Source organism: Hipposideros armiger, unplaced genomic scaffold, assembly GCF_001890085.2.
Source record: "Hipposideros armiger isolate ML-2016 unplaced genomic scaffold, ASM189008v1 scaffold_870, whole genome shotgun sequence".
NCBI lineage: Eukaryota > Metazoa > Chordata > Mammalia > Chiroptera > Hipposideridae > Hipposideros > Hipposideros armiger.
The window spans coordinates 284,020-302,146 of NW_017732220.1; the positions used below are offsets into that span (position 1 = coordinate 284,020).

Consider the following 18,127-nt stretch of genomic DNA (forward strand, 5'->3'; position numbering starts at 1 on the left):
AAGCTTTCTGTATCAATAAGTGGCATTGGGTAAGTGACACATTTGAGACTTGTTTATTGGAAGCTGGACTTTTGCATGTTCACATGTATGAGCATTTCAAGGAAGTAATCATTTCTCCTTTTTAAATGATTCTTAGAGGAAATATTGTATCCATGTCATAGGGATGTGAAGTTTTAAGATAAATTTCTGAAAATTATTTTCAGAATGCCCTTCATGTCACTTTTATTTCTGAAATAATTTCAGAAAATTATTTTAAAACAATTGCTGCAAAAGCTAAAGATTTAAATATTGTATGCTTAATACAAAATAGTAATCAAATATTTAGTATTAATAAGAGTAATTATTATTCCTAATATTATTCCTAATTATTTCTATTCCCAATTAAGATATTATTCCTTAATATCTTAATATTAAGTTACTAATATTAATATTAGTATTAATACTAATACTTGTGAATATTTTTGAATACTTGTGAATTTCAAAAGCTTTTATCACATTTCCTAGTATAGCTTTCATTGGATCATGAGAATATATTGTTTTATTACTTTTGTTAATATTACATTATGCTAATATTTTGTTATAATTTAGATCTCCTTTGTAAATTATCTTCTCATTCATGACATGTTTCCTTGATGGCCAAAAAATTGATATGTATCATACAAAGCAAGCAAGTATCATTCTAAAAGCAAGACTGCCTATATAGCAGTCTATAGGGGTGTGTGATTACGCACAGATAAATTCTGAATGGGGCAGAGACACTAATTTTTGCTTTCATTAGTATTATTCTCTCATTCCTGAAAACCTCTGGGGCTAGATCTGAGACGTTCCATAAAGATGGCATTAACGGAGTAGCTACTAGCTATGTATGCAAGCCGCTAAGTAGAGGGAATAGAGGATGCTTTAGGTGTCAGACTGTATAGCCTCTATGAAAGAAACCTCTCTCTTTAGTGATTCAGGTAGAAAATACATAAAGAGTCACTGTGCTTTTGCTGGTTTGTACTATGTGGTGCTCTTACAGTAGAGGGTACAGGCTGCAGCTGGTCACTCTAAAGCGGGAGACTGCAGGGAAGGCTCTTTCCAGACCCATCAGAAGCAGTTACAGTAGCCTTATCTCCCTTTTCTACTGTACATTAATATATAGAAGTATTGTGATGCAATTTCCTTAAAGACAACCCTGCTGTTTCATATTTCAGTCCTCATAGCTGTTTCACAGATTAAATAGTTTTCTTGATAGTCTGTCAACTCAATGCCAAATTTCTTTTTTAAAAATTACTTAACAGTATATTTTGGAGATTGTTCCATATTGCATAAAGTGCTTTACTCATTTAATTCTTTCTTTTCCCCATGTACTGTTCCACTCTCTGTACCCTTTCCTTAAGCAGTCACATACCAATGGGTACTAATTCTTGCTGGTCTTTTGCTGTCTACAAAGAAAGATTCAGGCGATGGACCTAGAGAACATTATGCTAAGTGAAATAAGTGAGACAGAGAAAGACAAATACCATAGGATCTCACTTATATGTGGAATCTAAAGAACAAACAAAACAGAAACAGACTCATAAATATAGAGAATAAACCAGAGGGGAGGGGCGTTTGAGGACTGGGTGAAATAGGTTAAGGGATTAAGTAATACAAATTGGGAGTTACAAAATAGTCACAGGGATGTAAAATACAGCATAGAGAATATAGTCAATAATATTGCAACAACTATGTATAGTGCCAGGTGGGTCCTTGACTATCGAGGGCATCACTGTGTAAGTTATATAAATGTCTAACTGCTATGCTGTACACCTGAAACTAACAAAATTATATTGAGTGTCAACTATAACTGGAAATAAATCATTTAAAAAAAGATTCAAGGACTAACTTTAACATTTGTCATTTTAAGCACTATGAGTGTATCTGTAGACCAAATTTCTAGAAGTGGACTGCTGGGTCAAAGGATATGTGTGTTTATAATTCATGCTATAAGAGTTGAACCAATTTGTATTCAAACCATCAATATATGAAAATTTGGTAAAGTTTGAATTGCAGATTGTTTTTTTTTCTACTTCTGCTTAGCATACCCTTAGTATACTCTAATAGGATGTCTTCAAGTAAAACAAGCTAAATGTTTTAGTGGGCAAAATCATTCCTAACTAGGGATGTGAAATAGAATCACTAGAGGAATCTTTTCAGAATTCCCATGCATTGGCGAAACCTCAGAGCTACTGAATCAGAACCTTGACTGTGCAACCTAGGGTAGGGCACCTACCCTGTATTTTGAAAGGCTATATAGTTAATTACTGTGTAGATAACCAGTAGCCCCTTTCTGTATTTGAAACTATCACGTTAATAAACAAACCAAAGAGCCTGTGTAAGTTTGAAGGGTGGTATAAAGTTTGAAGGCAAGAAGATACTGCAATTAGTTATATGTAGTAGTTTTGTAGATTTTTTTTTCAAGTCAACAATGATTTATTGTGCACCTATGAGTAGGCACTTCTATCAGGTATGGGTACAGGGATGCTTGGTCTTATGATTTAACTGTGGTAGATCTTGTGGTCATGCTTTGTTGTTTAATTAAATGCAGACATTTAACAACTTGACATGAGGGGAACTCTTTATTATTATAAAGGAATTTTAGAATGGAAAGGTTTTATTAGGGCCTATATCAAGGCCTTTTAAACAGACTTTGAACTTTTTTCCCTTAAAAAATAAAATTTTTTTTCCTTTTTTTTAGATTCAAAGAAAAATCTTATAAGTTATGTGGCATCTCATCTTTATACTATTTTAAAATAACTAATCTTGGTAACAAAGTTACCGAATCCCTTCTCTTTAGCATGAAGATACTGTGCAATATGAAATTTTAAATAGTGTAGGATACTCCACTCACCACCAGGTGTCAGAAGATGCTTACATATTGTTGTACTACTTTCTGGGCCAATCAGGCAAATTCTGACTTCTGGCATATTTAGTTTGTAATGATGTCTTCATACTATTTTGAAGTAAATATTTCAGTTGTACAAAAATGTAGTTTTCAATAGCATAGATGTTATTTAGCTTATATAATTCTTTCATTTCTAAACCATTATTAAATTGATGTTTCATAATTAACCCATGAAATCAAATATGAGAGTATCAGAAATGTATGACAGTAACTCCACTAAGCCTTCTAAATATCTTCTTCTTCTGAGCATTTCTGTTATAATCATCATGTCCTAAAAATTTAGAGTAGGAAAATTTAGAGCTTATCTAGCGTGGTAAGCCTCATGTGGGTATTGGATATAAGTTCATAAGGGGCTTTAAAAAAACTAATGGATTCTTTCTCCCAGAATGTAACAGAGCCATGGTCAGGGGTAAACTCCCTATGGTTGAAAATCACTGAGTATCATAAGAATTGTTTGGGTGAGAGAGATTTGTGCAAATAAATGGAATGGAGGTGGGAAAAAAAAGGTTGAAAAGCATTAATGTTTGTTACTTCCATTTATAATTTATCTCTCCACTGGTAAGGTCCAGTGGGATCAGAAACTTTGAAAACCAAAGCCAATTCTTGGAGCTGAGTGGTTATTTTGGAATAACTAGAAGTATATTTATTTGAGAGAAGGGTCAAAAAAACCTTGTTGGAAGAGAAAACCTAAGGTCAAAGCTAGAAAAAACACTGAAATCTGATCTGGGGGCATTTGTTGGGCCAAAAAACAGGCTCAGGAGCTGGGTAGATACAGGACTAGAGTGCAAAATTTTCAGGATTTGGGCCTTGACCAAAGATGGGATTTTCTTTTATTGGGTGCTATCTGCTTGATACCAGTATACATTTTTGAAGTTACAGATGAAGCTTTGTGGAGTCGAGGAAACAGACCTTGAAAGTTTTTAAAATGACTAAGCTGAATTTTCCCAATAGTAGCTGATATTCTGCAGTATTAAAGGGAATGGCATATCGTATTAGTTATGTAACTGTATAACACATTACCCACAAAACATAGCAGATTAACACAACAATGTTTATTATCTCATAGTTTCTGTGGGTCAGAAATCTGGGCACAGCTTAGTCGTGTCTTTTGTCTTAGGGTCTCTTGTAAGGCTGCAGTCATATTAGAACTTGACTGGGGAAAGGTTCATCTCTAAGCTCATCCACGTGGTTGTTGGCAGGATTCATTTCCTTGTGGGCTGTTGATCTGAAGGTTTTAGTTACTCACTGGCAGTTGTCCAGAAACTGCCCTCAGTTCCTTGCCACGTGCCACCTCTTCTTAAGGCAGCTAACAAAATAAATAGCAGCTGATTCATCAGCGTTAGCAAGTACGAAGAGCTAAAGGGAGAGAAAGAGGAAGACAACACAAGCAAGCAAGATGGACATTAGTCTTTTATAACCTAATCCCAGAAGTGAGATTAGAATTTAATCACATTGTTTTGCTACATTCCGTTGATTAGAAGCAGGTCACTAGGTCCAGTCCACACTCAAGGGGAAAGTATTACACGTAGGTGTGGATACCAAGTCAGGGATCATTGGGGCCATTTGAGAAACTGCCTACCAAACACATAGTGACTGGTATTTCCTCTGAGATTACATGGTACCCTGGCCATACTCTTTAATATGGTATTCTTAATTCTTAATATGGTGTCACACATCACTTCAGGTATATGGCAATTTCAGTCAAATAAAAACATTACGGTGTGTCCTCATCCACCTTATTCACTGGACCTGGCACCCTGCGACTTCTGGCTCTTCCCCAAAATCAAAATGATTCAGGCCTTCGAACAGTATATGTGATCTTTTTAGTTGATACGTGATAGACATGAAAATTTATTATTCCAAGAAAACATTTTTATAAAATGGGAAAATCTTNCAAAACGACAGCAACTTGTCTGTTCCCCTTTCCCCAATTCCCCAGCACTGTTCCCATCCCCCAATTCCCCAATAAAAATCTTAAAAAAAAAAAATTGTTATGGGTCTTTGAATTATATCCTGTGTCAAGAGCAAGCTATTTCATAATTGATATATACTTAACATTTTTCAGATCAAAATCCTTTCTTCCATAGTACATAGGATAGAACTCTGGAGCCCCAGCTAAATATTTTTTTTCAGACATTTAAGCTAAACTGAGACTGGCCCTGAGAACAGTCAGGACACTGCCTGGGAGCATCCCTGATGCTGTGATTATCTTTGGTCTTAAAGATCAACAGGGGCCTTCTGTGTGGAAGAACATCACTTAGATTCTTTTGTTTTTATAACAAATTATCAACTTTAGACTTGTCTGGTGTCTAAAGCCCTGAGATTATATTTTTTAGTTAGCAAACCAGCATATCTGTATTTATCAACAACTCCTGTCTAAAGTTGATTTCAGCAAGACCTTTTGTTCTGTCAAAGGTGTGGTTTTGACAATTCATATTTAAGAGAGAGACTGTAAAGGACCTTTCTGTGGTCATCCATTCCTGTTGTCATGTTAAACTTATCTCTGATTACAACAGCTCACCTTCCTTAATTGAGGTTTCCAGTATAATTATCTCAGCTTGGCTATATCCCATGATGCTGATCTTTTATCCTTATCTTGTTGGGACAGTAATACATGTTTTGTTTTGTTTTTCGTTTTAATCTTAGGTGTGTTTTGAGAATAGATATAAATTGCAGGCAATAAAAAGATTTTAGGATAGGATCATTTCATTTAGGATTAATTAGAAAACCCTTTATTTCAATGTTCTCTATTGAAAAATCTTCTATAATATAAGTGTAAATATTTCTGTCTCATAATTGAATATTGAATAAACACCCTGGCAGAGGGTGTTTGTCAGACTTTTGTGAATAGAAACTAACAAATTAGAAAGGAAGTTTCGAGACAAGGTTGTTGTTATTCACTTACTTGGCATTGGATCAGTCCATCAGATTTAGTACCTTCTACTTAGACACAGGATGATATCAAGACGTAACAGATTAAGCATCCTGATTTCAAGGAGTGTGCAATTTAATTGAGGAGGTGGGATGTGCGTGGCATATGTCCTACAGTGTTACAAATGAGTGATAAGAACAGCCAGTCAGTAATCACAAGGAGAGGGAAATCAATCTGGATTACGATAGAGAATACTTTGTGCTAAAAGTAAAATTGGGGTATATAAGATTAATTTGGATGAAGAGGAAAATCTAGGCGAGGAAGGGGTATGAGCAAAGCACTGTCAGTGTAAGACAGAGCTGCCCATAACTACAGGCGCTTCGCAAAAGATAGAATTTAAAAAGTAGGCTGAGAGTAGATGGTAGAGGGTCTTGAATGTTTGGCTAAGTAATTAATCTTTAAACAGTACATTTTTGAAGAAAGAAGTCATATGATAGAAGCAATATTTTCGGCACTGCTGTGCCAGATGGTTGGATGGGAATGTGTGGGTGTAGGAAAAACATCTAGAAGACTGGCAGAAATCTAGGTCATGGTCCTAAGGAACTGTATCTGCTGGATATTTGGCGATGGACTGTGTTTTAATTATGGTAAAGTGTACATAACATAAAATTTACCGTTTTAATTATTTTAAATGTACAGTTTAGTGACATGAAGTACATTCACAATGCTGTACAACTAGCACCACTATCCATTTTCAGAACTTTCTCACCATCCCAAATAGAAGCTGGTGATGGAATTTTAAAGGAAGGTCACCAGAGAGAGACATTAGAAACATGAACAGGACATGGTTGCTAATTAGATAATGAGAGTAAGAAAGAAGTGAAAGATAGGTCTAAGGTTTTGAGTTTAGGTGACTTGCAAAACAGTGGGTCAGGGAGGTGTAGTGTGGTGGCTGGCCTCGGGTGGCCATACCTTTGGTGAAGCCCAGGGAACTTGGTGGCAGACGGTGTTAGTCTGTTGTGAGTGGAAACTAATAAATTAAGGAAGTTTTGAGGCAAGGTTGAATTAGCACCAGGAAGAACTCCCTGCAAACTCTGTGCTTTGACAAGACCTGAGGCAACTACTGTTCTTTCGTCCTTAGTAATTCAAATCTTTTTCTTTTCTATCTGTACCTAGGATGGGGCCTTACATGTTAAAATGCTTTTGCCTGCAAGACCTGATCTTATGTCCAGAAAGGAACAGTCGTCAACTTTCTAGGAGGGTTCTGTGGCTGACTAATGCTCCTTCCCTACCAGTTGAATTTGAGACCCCGCCCAAAGGCTCGGATGTTATTAGCTTGATAGGATATGATGATTTCTTTGTGGGGGCTTTATACATTGTCTATCTTGGAGATCTAGCTGTTTTTTATTGAAGAAAGAGGAGAGGTCCTGTTGGGCATCTTGACAATTGACTGGTTAGTACAAATAACAGAAGTCGAGAGGAGAAGATTATTGTGGGGTCTTGATGAGGAGCTCATTTTAAATAGATGAGTAAAATGAATGTCAGTGCGAAGGGGAAGGGGGTGAATTTCATGGTCATCTATGTCGATTCATCAGTGTTTATACTTAGCATTCTCAGCATCACTTGTGTTTGAACAATACTGTAGCTATAAACAGATGAGAATAAGCTAATGTTATATTCCTTTTATCATGATTTAAGTACCTATTCTGTGCCAAGATTTTTCCTAGATGCTTTACATATGAGTGGCTTCTATAACCCATCACACCTACTCCTACAATATTTCATAGATAAGAAAAATGAAACTCAGTGAGGATAAGTTACTTACCAAAGAGCAAGTAGCTATGTGCAAAACTGGGACCTGTGGCACTTCAGAGCCCAAGCTTTTCCCATCATACTGTGTGTATTAGTCAGCTTGGGCTGCCATAACATGATGCCACAGACTGGATGGCCTGAACAACAGACATTCATTTCCTCATAGTTTTGGAGTTTGGAAGTGCATGATCAAGGTGCTGGCAGGGTTGGTTTCTGGTAAGACCTCTTTCGGTGGCTTGCAGATGCTACGGTCCCACTGTATCTCACATGACCTTTCCTCTGTGCACGTGCTCTCCTGGTGTCCCTTTCCCTTCTTATAAGGACACCTGTTCTATTGGATTAGAGCCCTCACCTTTGTGACCTCATGGAACCTTAATTACTTCCTTAAAGGCCCTATCTCTAAATACAGTCACACTGGGGGTTAGGGCTTCAACATATGAATTTTGTAGGGACAAAACTCAATCCATAACACTGTGCTTTTAAAAAATTTATCACAATTTAATAAACATACGAGTAAAAATTAGTAAAAAGCCTACAGTGGATGCTAATTAGGTCGTCTCTGGGATGGAAATCATTACTACAGAATTGATATGTTTTTGTCTTAGAAATCTTTAATGACTAGCACAGCTAAGAGGAAGGGATGAGTTTAGAATAAATGATCTGCGGTGGGAAAAAATGTTACTGGGGTATGTTTTCTTTATTTATAAAGATCATTTTTTGTATGTTTTTGTGTGTGTGTGTGTTTGAATGTTGATTCTCTTTGAGAATTTATTCCTTGTATTAAGTGATTATTCACTGTTCAGATTAGTACTCCAGCAGCAGCTCTAACGAGGTATAGGCTGGATAATCTTCATTTTAAAGAAAGAAGTTATGGTATGTGGCCTAGAGCACAGGCTTTGAGTCCATTCTGGCTAGTTTCAAATCTCACTTTGCCATTTGCTAGCTGTGTTAGTTATCTAACTTTCTTGTGCATTAAGGCACCAGCTATCTATTGCTATATAACAAATACTCCAAAATTTACTGACTTTAACTACAATAAACATTTAATTTCCCTCACAGTTTCTGTGGGTTAGAAATCCAGGTGTGGTGTAGCCAAGCAGTAATGGTCAGGGTCTGTCAGGAGGTTACTGTCACGGGTTGGCAAGGGCTGCAGTTATCTGAAGGCTTGACTGGGGCTAGAAGGTCTGCTTCCCAGGTGGTTGCCTCACCTGACTGGCAATTTAGTGCTGCCTCTTGGCAAGAGGCCTTTCGTCCTTTCCATACAGGCCTGGCCACAAGGCTATGGGCTGGCTTCCCCCAGAGTGAGCAGCTCAAGAGAGATGGAAACTATTCTTTGAATGACTTAGTCCCAGAAGTCAAATAGCATTATTTGTACCCCATTCTGTTCATTAGGAGTGAGTTGTTAACGTGGCCTGTTGTTGAAGGGGAGGGGAATTAAGCTCTCATCTTTTGAAGGAAGAAGTGTCAGGCTCTTTGGACATTTTAAAACCACCACTCTTAGTTTCCCTAGCTGTTAAATGGAGATCATAGTAGTGTCTACTTCCTGAGATTGAACAATGCCAATCATATAACAAATAATTAATGGTAAGCCAGTGCTTCTCAACTGTGGGAGCCCATGGGAACTACCTGGGAAGCTTTAAAAAACCCCAGAGATCAATCACACCCTAGGCCAATTAAATCACCATCTCTAGAGATGCAACACAGTATCCATGTTTTAAACGCAGTCTTTCTTCCCCATGCTCATATCCCAGTTCATCCTTGGCCCTGACTTCAGTTCCTTGTTTTCTTGGTTGTAAGAGGACAAGCCATTTAGTGTGTGATTCCCTCCACTTTTTTACTTTCAAGCTTATAATCCGTCCTTGACCCTTTCTGTCTCCTAACTTTCCTGTCTCTAAAAAAATTATGAGATACAGAAGAATGCATGCATTTACCTGCCTAATGATTAGGAAGGAGGAAGGAAAAGGATTAAAAATGGGCTTATTTTGGAGTTAAGATAAAGGTTTCAAAATTTTGCCCACCTTAATTGAAACTACTTGAGCTTTTGATTGCTGGTAGAGTTGGTAAATCACACACGATGAACTAAGCCTTCCACAAATTCATTTCGGAATATTTTTTGCGTTGGTCACCAGTTATCAGTAATTTTTATTTTTTATATTTTATGTAATTTTAATGACAGGTTAAGCCTGCGAATATATATTGCACTTTACATATAGAACAGGACTCCTTTTGTTAGTATGAAATCAGTAATTGAAAAACTGCTTTTCCACTATTAAATTGAAATGAAGGCATCAGCTTTGGTATTTCTCACATGGAAAATCAGGATACTGTCCTGCCAGAAGTGAGCTTACAGTTTTGTTAAGGAAATAGGGCACATCCACAGAGAGCCAGGATACGCAGAATAAAGTGGGGCGAGAGGAAGTAATCATTTCTAAGTCAGACGATTAGAAAGGTTTTATGGAAAAGGAAGGGAGTCCTTGAGCTGGGCTTCGGACAACCGGTAGAATTCCCACAAGCGGTTTGCATTCTAGGAAGAAAGGATTACATGAACAAAGGGATTTGGAAAACAGAAGCAAGTGATTACATCGAGCACAGTGTGTACTGTTGGGAGAGGGATAAATATAATTGGATTTGGTAATCTTTCTGTAAAATTGTTACTCAAATTTTGAAGTGGCACATTTCTAAATAATTTTATTACCCTGAATAAAATTCATCATCTTCATTGCCTTGGACATATTTTCCTTTATGTAAAGAAATATTTTTATCAAAGTAATACATAAATATGATTTTATTACCAAATCAAATAAAATTAAAAGATTTATAAAGAAAACCTCTACACACCTTTTGACATCTCTCAGTTTTTTTTCCCCAGAGGAAACCAGTTTTCGTTTGTTTAGACATTCTTTTGGTATTTGCTTCCATTTGATAATAAACTTATAATGTTTTACCTTGATTTTTCAGTTTTAGACATTATCTTACTGCTTCTGCTACTGAAATATGTGGAATTAGCTCTGTTACATTCGTTTCCTCCAAATGATTTCTCCTAATATTGTTATATTGCAATTTTAGCTGAATTCATATTAATGTCTGACTTGTTATGACCATGTAAGGGTGTGTGTATGTGTGTGAGAAGGATTGCCTGATGTTCATATTCATCTTATGTTTTCACTCCCATCATTTTTTATAAACCTGTCTGCAGTTTTCTTCAAACTGCTCCAACAAATCCACTGTTAACTTTTTTTTCCCCTCAAAATTATCAAATAATTTATCAAGTCTTTATTTCTGGGATGAGTCCTCTTTGGCCCACTTTTTTCTGCTCCCACCTGAACCGATTATAGAGTTCATCCTGAGCTCCCCCGACCTGTCTGCCTGGACCTGCTGTTTCCTGGAGTCCCTTGGTTCATTGTGTTGGGCATTAAGTTCCTTCAATCTAGAAAATACTGTCCTTTGATCTGGGAAATGTTCCTGTATCATACTTCTTATATTGTTGCTTTACACATCTTATCACTGTCTTTTGATTCTGCTTCCTATAAAATGTGTCAACTTTGGTTTTTAAATTTTAGCTTTGTATTTTAATATCCATGTTCTGTTTCTTTTTCAAAGCATTCTGTTCTTATTTTGTAGCATTCTGTTCTTATCTTTCTGAGGATACTAGCAAAGCTTTTGGGGGTTTTGGTTTTGTTTTCTTCTTTTCCTTGTGTTATTTCTGTTTGTGGGATTTCTTTTTGTATCTTTTTTCAAACATATGATGATTCTTGTCTGTTGTGATTTAAGAATAACATTTTGTATATGGGACCATTGGGCTTGTGCTGCACTTTAGGAGAATTAGATATTGGGGATAGATAGAGGAAAATCTAGCATATTTCTTTGGGGATTCAAAATGTCAGTATGAGGACATATTTTTCTCTTCAATCATCAAGTTCTTCAAAAGCAGAGAAGTGAGAAGTGTGCTCATGGACCCATTATTTCTTAGCAGATTTTCACTAATCCTCACACATTCCACTGTGTTCCTCACTCTAGCCCTTAACTCTCTCAGGTGTCCAGGAATCCATTGTTATGCAGACTGGGTCTCAGCACTTCTGCCTCACTGCCCACTTGCCTGGGTGCATGGGCTGGGGGCAAGCTCCCTGGAGACCGAGAGGCTTTCTTCCAGAATCTGTCTATTTTCAGTCACTTGCATTCATTTCCAAATGTCTTTGAAATCTCATCTACTTATGTCTTTGCTGTTCTTTTTTGCCCTTGGGTGCTTATGCTTTCTAAACATTATTTGACTGTCATGTTAGTGGAGTCTTGGGAAGAACATGTGATCAATTCATCTCTTTAAATCCATTTTCCTTTGCCTTCCCCCCCGCCATTCTTGATTTTAATAGCAGCTGTGCAAGCAATATGTGCAAGTAAAGTGCCTGTGAATTTTAATTTAAGAGCATTTGATAATTTAGACAGCAACTGTTTTTCTAAAGAAAGCCACCCTAATAGGGCCATTTTAATCAGTGCAATGCCTAATTATTAAGAAATCTAATTTAATTAGCTGACTTGTATTTAAGCCTTGAGTTCTGTTTTTCTTCATTACGCAAGGAATTCACTAAGGAAGTTTGAGTTAAGCCCTTTTGTCCATATTATATATCATAATGCCACTTTACATTGTTTGAGGTTAGCTGAGTGGTTTTTGCCTTGCAAATGTTGGCTTGTTATAATACTAGTTATTAACTAATTATTAACCGCTTGGATAATATGAGCTCCATAGGAAGCATATGACATATTTCTGCCCCTAGGTTAACTCCTTCTTACTGAGAAGTTCCGTTTCTTTTGCAATTATTCAACCCTCACAAATTTCTGTGTCTATGAAAAACAGAATCATTATATTAAACTACAAGTTTAAGCCCTTTTCATTTTCAATATGTGCCTTTCAGGTTTTCTATAAGCAGTGCCAAATATATAAACTATTATTTTCTGCGGGGTAAAGATCTAAATGCAGAGCAGGATTGAAAGGTTGTCATCTGCATATCTGTCCAAGGTGCCAGTCATTCAAGTGTGTGAAACCTTCACTGGAATGAATTTTGATGACATTCCAGTTGGCTCTGCTTCCATCAGTTCCACATGACAGGAAAAGCCTTATTCATGTTTATAATACTCGGTGATCTCTAAGATTGTAGATCCTGATAAATAGATGGTCTTGTCTTTTCTGAGTATAACCATAAATCTTGATTTTTCTTGTAATTGCCTTTGACACTGTGAGATAGTATTAAGCAGTGAGTGGAATTCTATTGGGTTGTCGGAAAAGTCATGACACATGTTTGCGACAGATGGCGCTAGTTCCGTTTTGGAAGTTCTAGAGTCATTCGCATCTATGTTATTGCTATGTAATTTGACAGCTGACAGTTCTAGCTTCATTGTGAAAATAAATTCAGCGATTTGGTTGAGTTTTGGAATTTTTATAACAAATTAAAAATGGAAGACCAAACTGTGTATTTTTGCCATATTTTACTGTTTTACTTACATAAAGGGAAGAACACATGTCAAGCTTGTGAAAAGTTGCATAAAGTTTATGGTGACAATGCTCTACAAGAACGTCAGTGCCAACAATGGTTCACGAAATTCCATGCTGGTGATTTTGATCTCAATGATGCTCCTCAGTCAGGGAGGCCCACCGAGGTTGATGATGACAAAATAAAGGCATTGATTGAGTCAAACCTACGTTACATGACACAAGAGATTACAGAAACATTGAACATCCATCATTCAAGCATTCACGACCACCTGAAGAAGTTTGGATACATAAGAAGCTCGATATTTGGGTTCCACATGAACTCAAAGAAGTTCATTTGATAGCACGTATAAACATCTGCAATATGCTCATTAATTGTGAGGAAAACGATTCTTATTTGAAGTGACTGATAGCTGGTGATGAGAAGTAGATTGTTTACAACAGTGTGATGTACAAACCGTCTTGGTCCCAACATGATGATTCACCTCAAACGACATCGAAAGCAGACATTCATCAGAGGTTATGCTCTCAGTGTGGTGGGATTTTAAAGATGTTGTGTTTTTCAAGCTCCTACCAAGGAACCAATCAATTCGAATGTGTACTGTTGGCAATTGGACAGTTTGAATGAATCCATCATCCAGAAACGTCCAGAGCTTTTTAATTGTAAAGGAGTTGTGTTCCATTGCAACAACACAAGAGCACACACAAGTTTGATCACCCGTCAAAAATTATTGGAGCTTGGATGGGATGTGTTGCCACACCCACTGTACTCTCCTGACCTTGCGCCATCAGACTTCCACTTGTTTTGCTGTCTTCAAAACTCCTTACATGGTATAACGTTCAATTCAGATGAGGCTGTAAATGAGCACCTTGTTCAGTTTTTCGCAAATAAAGACAAGTCCTTCTATGAACGAGGAATTATGAAGCTCACTGAAAGATGGCAAAATGTTATCGAACAAAATGGGCAATATATCATTGATTGATCTCTGTTCTCTATATAAATACATGACCTTTGAAAAACATAGACAAAATATGTCTTGACTTTTTCAACAACCCGATGCAAACTTAGAGAAGCCATGACTGAGCAAAATTATTCTACATTAGAGCAACTGGTGTTGAAGTATGTGTGTATGTAAATTTGTTGAAATCTTTCATCGACTGTCCTCTTCATTTCTCATTACTCTTGACTGCTTATACCTTTTAAAAATTCTTTTATTATTTTAGTGAGGTATTAGGAGGAAAAGTAGATAAACTTTATATGTGTTCCTCATACTTGATTTTAAAGACCTCAGAATTTCCTTATAACAGTTTTATTGAGATATAATTCACACACCATAAAGTTGACCCTTTTAAAATGTACAATTCAGTGGTTTTTAGTGTATTCACAGAGTGCAACCATCACTACTATCTGGTTTTAGAACATTTTTATCACTTCAGAACAAAACTGGAAGCCTGGTAGCAGACACTCCCCATTATTTCTTCCCCCCACTCCTTCTCCAGCCAAACACTAATCTCCTTTCTGTCTGTAAAGATGTGCCTATTATGGACATTTCATATAAATGGAATCACACAGCATGTGGCCTCCTGTCACTGGCTTCTTTCACTTAAGTAAGTTACAAGGTTCATCTGAGTTGGAACATATACCAGTACTTCCTTTTTATAGCTGATTAACGTTCCATTGTGTGACTGTACCACACTTTATCCATTCATTCACGATAGACTTTGGATTGTTTTTACTTTTTGGCTATTATGAATAAGCTGTTATGAGTAATTACGTACAGGTCCTTATATGGACATATGCTTTCATTTCTCTTGGACGTCTATCTAGGAGTGGAATTGTTGGGTCAAAGGGTGACTTTATGTTTACCATTTTAAGGAACAATTTTCCAAAGTAATTATGTTGTTTTACATTTCCATCAGCAAGGAAGGAAAGATTTAATTTCTCTACATCCTCAGTAACACCTGTTATTGTGTTTTTTACTTTAGTCATCCTCATAATATAAACAAATAGAATTTTGTCACAGGAAGATTTGGGGCTTTGGGAGGAAAAAGAGAGAGGAGACCCACCTCTCCAAGGCCAAGAAGATAATCTCTGTCTGGGATTTTTGAAATGCATTGTTGTGAACTGAGTGACATCCTCAGTGAATTTTGCATTTTTCACTGATGCTTTTATTTGAGGGGCATCTTATTTGGATTGAGCTGGAAAAGAGAGAACAGCCAACAAATGAATTGCTTTTTGTTTTGTTTTTTAAAGTGTCCAGCTTGTATTAATAGAAAGTCAACTCACATAAAATAAATATTAAAAATTTGTGTATACAGGGCCAGCCGAGTAGTGCATTGGTTAAGAGCTGGCTTGGGACGCCAGAGGGCCTTGGTTCATATCCCACATATGAGGGCCAGTGACACTGCCCTCTGCAGCTAAGATGGCTGAACAACAGCTCAACCTGGAGCTGGGCTGCTGTGAGTCACCAGTGACGGCATAGGCTGCAGCCCCTGCTGCAGTGGGTTGCCATGGGCTACCGTGTGTAGCCAGCAGCCAGCATGAGCAGCCAGCAGCCGCAGTGAGTGGCCATCCAGAAGCCAGCGACTGATCTGCCTCACCCGGGAAGAGCGCAATGATGGTGCCAACTTGGGTCAGTGAAGCAACATCCTCCACAACTAGACTGAAGAACAAAAAGGACAGCAACTTGTCTGTTCCCCTTCCCACAATTCCCCAGCGCTGTTCCCATCCCACAAGTCCCCAATAAAAAAATCTTTAAAAAAAAAAAATTGTGTATAGAATACCAATTTGAAGGGATGTCAAATGGTTAGCTTGCTAGCCATCTGCAGCTCTGCCCTAACTCTGTTAAGCTGTGTTCTAAACACCTACTTTACTGAATGGACATGGACATAATCAACTTCTACACTGAATCCATAAGTAAATTTGGAAACTTACGAGAAAAGGAGGAGACATCCAAAATAGACTTAAATAACTGGGCTTAATGCAGGGCTTGATGATTTGACTGATCGGACACTAAATCAGTCCACTTACAACTTGAGCAGCAGTGTCAGCTGAATCAATAGTGTGTGGGGGGTGGGCGGTGGGGAGGGGTAGCATTATATGGTTTCCATATTAAAGACTTATTTACTGTAAATACACACTTACTGTTCTTTTCCCACTTAATGTAGCACTAAATTCACAGGGAAAGCCAAGTATTATTTAGGTGGGATATTGCCAATATTGTTGAAGATTAGTGTGTTAGTATTGTCAGAGGCTCCCCTTCCTATGTGCTATGATTGTTTTTCCGATTCTCCTGTAAACAGGTTCTTCAGCTGTGAAATGCTTGTCTAACATCTAGCCTAAATCTCCCAGTTCTGAAATTCAGATAGACTATTTCACGTGTTTCTTATATTTTTATCTATGCCACATTCCCACTGACAAGCACTCAGCCCTGAGTAAGGGCTCCCAGAACAAATTTGTTGTCCTGCAGTTTTGGTATCATCAGTTCGTTTTTGTTACAGGATTGAAATGTAAAGTGTCACCTAATGTTCTGTTCTGCCTGAGGCCTTTGCCTGCATGTTACTTCAAGCAAATACTTGTCACATGGTTCAACATGCGGGTTCATTCTGGGAGCAGGAGTTCAGTCCAGATGTTGGCTAGGTTGGCAATAAACACACTTCTGCATCTTGCAGACGCTAATCAGAATGGTGAGATTGGTAGTTTCCTTAGTAATGTTTAAGAATAGACTGTAATTAATTTCTGTGATTCACTTTATCATCTTGCCCTTTGGGAAATTGGTGTGAGGCCTTGCAGAGCTTTATCATGGGCAAGGGTTGCGAGAGAGCTGTAAAAGTATAGCCTCTCCTTTTTCATGGAAAAACAGCAACTCCATTAATTATAAGATGTAATTATGTACAGGAGCCTCTCATCACTTTAAAGAAGTGACCCTGCTCCAGAGAAATGAAGTGCAGAGGTCAAATCCAGCCTAACCCAGTGCACTGGCATTTTATGGTTATTTTTCCCATTCTGTAAATGCATATTTAGAAAGAAATGTAATACATGTTTTGTTTATTATCCTGTATTTTATAAAACATTTGTGCCCAGACATTCTTATAAGCTTTTATGAATATGTCGTTGCCCACATACCCCCAGGACCTAAATTGTAATTTATTGTAAATTAATTAAAGAGTCCACTTCCTGCTACTCATCAATTTTGTGTGTTTGTTTATTGATTCAGGAAACGTTTCTTAAATATTGACATGTATAAGCAGTGTGCTCAGTGCTCTGTAATAACTATAATAATAACAGCTAACTTTGTTAGAGGGCACTGGTCACAGCATGTGCTGTGAGGTCAGACTGCCCATTCAAACTGCAGTTCAGCTACGTGGTAGCGGTGTGAACATGGACGAGTTAATTCATCTCTGTTATCAGTCTAATAATCTCTAACTGGGGATTTATCAGATTCCTATTGCTGCTTTGACAGATTACCCCAAACTTAGTGGCTTACAACAGCACAAAATTTTTATCTCACTGTTCTGGGAGCAAGTGTGGCAGCTCAGCTGGTTTCTCTACTCCCGGTCTCCAAAGACCAAAATTGAGGTGTGTGTCATTGCGGGTTCTTATCTGACAGCTCAGGAGGAGAAGCTGCTTCCAGGAGGCTTGTTCAGGTTGTTGGCAGTTCTCAGTTCCATGTGGTTGGAGGGCTGAGGTCCCCGTTTCCTTGCTTGTTTCTTCTCAGCTCCTAGAGGCTATCCACATTCTCAGGCTTGTGACGGCTCTTCCTCTCCATAGTCAGCAATGGCTCATTGTTCTGTCTAATAAATTAGCAAGTTTTCATAAATCCTTCTGTGAGGCTTAATGAGGAAATAAAAGCTACTTCAATAAATCTGGCGCCATGAAGCTGAGTATTTTACTTCCTTTAATAGCTGACCTTCTCATGGATCTGAGATACATCATGATAGAGATTAGCATTTCACCAGTTTTATTTTATTTTTCCTGGAGGCTAAGATTATAAGTACAGTATAACTTCATGACCGTTGAAAAGTCGAAGTGTGC

The 18,127-nt window shown here is 37.5% G+C and overlaps 1 protein-coding gene across 3 annotated transcripts in view; it reads left to right on the forward strand.

The window, feature by feature from the left end:
* FAM13A (family with sequence similarity 13 member A) overlaps positions 1 to 18,127 on the forward strand; it is a 281,449-nt gene that overhangs the window by 25,210 nt on the left and 238,112 nt on the right. The gene's annotated exons all lie outside the window — the stretch shown is intronic.